The following is a 4,414-nucleotide window of genomic DNA, read 5'->3' as shown; positions in this document are numbered from 1 at the left end:
AACTTGCCGAACCACGTAAATTGTGTGTTCTTGCTGTGATTGTGGTTTGCATATTGTTTGTGGTTTAGTTCTAGTTATTGTTCGTGTTGCCCTAGAAAGCTTCCGCCGCGCACAACAAGTAGATATGCAATATCTCTTACTACAGAATGGAAAAAGTCTACAAATTTTCCATGGGATGCCATTACCTGATAGAGATCTCTTGAAAATCTGCAGGGATAAAATTATCAGTGAAGAACTTAATTTTGACAGAGAAGAATCAAGAAAGGAAAATGAAAAATATGTTGAAGGTATGAATTCTGATCAAAATATTGTTTATGATACTATAATCCAATCTGCCTATAACAAAACTGGAGGGTTATATTTCCTTTATGGACACGGCGGAACTGGTAAAACATACGTGTGGAAAGCAATTATATCAAAATTACTGTCTGAAGGTAGAATTTTGTTTTGCCCTCTGCTTCATCAGGCATAACATCCATCTTATTACCAAAGGGAGAACTTCTCATTCTAGATTTCAGATACCAATCATCCTGAAAGATACATCTACTTGTGGGATTAGACAGGGTAGTGTTAAAGCAGATTTATTAAAGCAAACAAGTTTGATCATCTCGGATGAAGCCCCTTTGGTGCACAAACATGCAAAGACAATGAAACTTTAGACAGATCCTACCTGCAGTCCCTAAAGGATCTAAGCATGATATCGTGCATGCATTATCGGTCATTCCTATCTCTGGAGTGAATGTAGAGCCTTAAGACTTACAAAGAATATGAGGCTGCAAGAACAAGAGGGGGGGCATCTACCTCAATGTCAACAGAAGATTTTAGTGATTGGGTCCTTCAAATTGGTAATGGTACTTTACCAAACATGTCCAATGAGTGTTGTGATGGTTAGGATTCGATTATTAAAATACCTGAAGAGTTCTTAATACATGCTGAGGCAGATCCTACTGAGGAAGTTATTTCGGCTACTTATCCGTCTTTGCTGCAAAACTATTCCGATCCTAAACATTTGGGTGTACGTGCTATATTAACAGCAAGAAATGAAGTTGTTGACATTATTAATAATGCCATTTTAGATAAAATTTCGAGTGAATAATTAATACTACTTACCTTAGCTTTGATAATCTTTGTATGACCTCACCTACTCTTGCTAATATGAAATTCATTACCCTACAGAATTCCTCAACACTTTAGAGTTTTCGGATAATAAGTGGAAGCAATATAGGAATAGGATCAAAACATTTTATATCCCGTGCTGATATTGTTAGATTTTTTTAGTGGCCCACGTTGTTTTAACCAACCTTAATAGTTTCGGTTTTATTCCCACTAATTTTAACTGCCCACTTTTTATTAACCTTAATGGTCATGTTTTATTTTAGTTAAATAACTACTCACTTATGCTAAGTTCCTATTGGTCAAGATAACTACCCACATTGATGGATTGTGAGTGGTTATTTTCTATTTAAAAGGCTTGATCCTCTCTCTACCTATGAGGTGAAAAATTTCTCTCCATCAAGAAAATTTCAGAAAAGATTAAGAGGGTAAAGAGAGAGAAATCGAAGTCTTCAACGTTGTCTCTTTGCAATTTATTTTTTGTCAAACTTCGAATCATGGATCAAGGTACGTCCTCTTAATTAGATTGTTCATTGTGAAAATCATATGTTCTAAGATCTTGGTATAATGATGATTAAATCAAAATAAAGTTTGATTTACTTAAGAATTTAAGTTTACATGTGGTATCAGAGCCATGTTAAAGAACTTATGATTTTCCATCACTGTTAATTGAATGTTTAAATTTCGGTAATTATTTTTATTATTTTTTTCCGCTGATTATTGAAAATTATTCTGTTTGATAATTTCGTATTGAAGTGGATTACTGAAATTCGGAATTGACTGTGCATTCATTTAATATGTATACATATTATGATTATACTAAATACTTTAATGCAAATAGCCTAGTGGTAAGGTTTGAGGATTTGGCCTAGAGGTTTGGTGTTCAAACCCCTAGGGCTACACCAAATATTAATAGTCTTTGATGGGGGGCTCTTGGGGTCTTTGATTTCTAATGTTGCCTTTTAATAAATCGTTTTATTTTATTAGCTGCCTAATTCAATTTTGCTGCTGCCTATGTCTATTTTGCCTGCATTATATTTCTGTTTATGTCAATGCACTAATTATGCATGGATTGTTAATCTTCATGAACTACTATTTGCAGGCTTACTATAACGTTATTATTTAGATTTCATTATACAATTTGAAATTTAATGAATGGTTTGTTAGTCACCAAAGTGGCCATACCTTGAAGTCTCATGCTTATCAAATTATAATAATATAATTTCAATTACTCATGATTAAGTGATGCTACTAATGAAATGACATGATCGTATATATACATACATTGTCATGAGTAAATTGAGGTTTATTGATTATAAAATATTTAAGAATCACCCAAAGGTTGATTGGTAAATTTTATAATCTGTAAACATGACTGTGGTTAATTAAAATATATTTGATTATAAATTTTATAATCTGTAAACATGACTGTGGTTAATTAAAATATATTTGATTAGATATGTTTAGAATATTCAAAGATAGTAAGCATATCTAATTGGTGTATATATAATTGCCAACTATATGAAATAAAACTGAGCATCAATTATGTTTATTGTTGTACATTGATGGATCACCCAAAGGAGAACTTCGATGTACGTTTATTGTTTAAATTAAATGTTATCATAATATGTGTTATGTATTTTAAGTTTAAGCTTATGACTCAAAGCATTAATATGCCGGTACTCTATATATTTGCAGCACCTATTTCTCTTCATTCACAAGCCTCGTCTATTGTAAAGTTCAATGGGCTTAATTTTCAAGAATGGGGTGAACAAATTCAGTTTCACCTAGGTGTTCTGGATCTTGATTCAGCACTCCTATATGACAAGCCCGCTGCTATTACTGATTCTAGCAATGATGATGAAAGGTTTTTTCATAATGCTTGGGAAAAATCAAATAGACTTAGCTTAATGTTCATGCGGATGACGATAGCAAACAACATTAAGTCCATAATTACTAAGACTGATAAAGCAAAGGAATTTACAAAATTTGTGGAAGATCTCTCGCAATCTGACTCTGCTGATAAGTCAATTGCAGGGACATTAATGGGTACGTTGACCACCATGAAGTTCGATGGTTCTCGTACCATGCATGAGCATGTCACTGAAATAACAAACACAACAGCAAGATTGAGATCTATGGGAATGGAATTGAGTGAAAGTTTCCCTGTGCAGTTTATCATAAACTCCTTGCCTTCTGAGTATGGTCCATTCCAAATTAACTACAATACTATAAAAGATAAGTGGAATGTGACTGAATTGCAAAGTATGATCATTCAAGAGGAAGCAAGGCTTAAGAAACAAGGAATTCACTCAATTAGTCTCATGGGTCATCAAGGAGCTAGAAAGAAATCAGGAAAGTATAATGGAAAGGACAAGAAAAGAGCACTGGAAGATAATGTGTCACATGTCCAAGTCCACAAGAAGGAACGAAAGAACGATAAGTGTTATTTCTGCAAAAAGCCTGGACACTATCAGAAAGATTGCCTGAAACGTAAGTGTTTGTGGAAAAATTTGCAATAAAAGAAACGAAGGAAAATTGATTTGTATTCCTTTAATCTCAGTTACAATTGGATTTCCTGATTACAAAAGAGAAGAGAATGATCTGGATTCTCTCCTTTGTTTAATTCTGGGTTCTTCACGGTGGCGATGGAGTGCCTCCCTCGAATGCTCGCGTCGAGTTTGCTCTCCGTTGACGATCCGATGTCTTGTTTCACTGGAATGTGGTCTTCTCCTCACGATTTGACGTTGTGGAGAACTCTGAACGAGTTTAAAACTCTATGAAAGAGTTGATTTAACCGAAAGTCCGTTATAAGCCAAGGATGAAGAAGATCTTGTTGCAGATCTCCAAATCTCCAGAAATGCTCTAAGGATCCTGTTGACGAGACAAGAAGTTCCAACCGACCCACGTCCTCGATCTGATTATAAAAAATCCGATCCTTAACTCTGTTGAGTTTGTTGATATTTATAGGGGATTAAGGGGTGTAACCACCTCCTTAATTCGCTCCTAAGTGGGGTTAATGGGATGTAACCGCCCCTTAAATCACTCCTGAGTGGAGTTGTGATCCCCTCAGATCGTGGGAAACGGTTTTGAAACCGTTCAGCTCGTGTTTGAACGAGTCAAACGCAGAATCCATGTTCTGATGCGAATTCTGCGTTCAAACGCAGTGTTTGGAAGCTTAAACGCAGTGTCTGAAAGCTCGGACGCAGCGGCTGGAAACTGCGTTGGCATCTTGTTGGAAGCTACGTTTGGCGGCTTGGAAGCTGCGTTTGGCAGCGGATGGAAGCTGCGTTGGCAGCTT

This window comes from Asparagus officinalis, chromosome 9 (assembly GCF_001876935.1).
Source record: "Asparagus officinalis chromosome 9, Aspof.V1, whole genome shotgun sequence".
Taxonomy (NCBI): Eukaryota; Viridiplantae; Streptophyta; class Magnoliopsida; order Asparagales; family Asparagaceae; genus Asparagus; species Asparagus officinalis.
Note: the sequence above shows the minus strand (reverse complement) of the source record.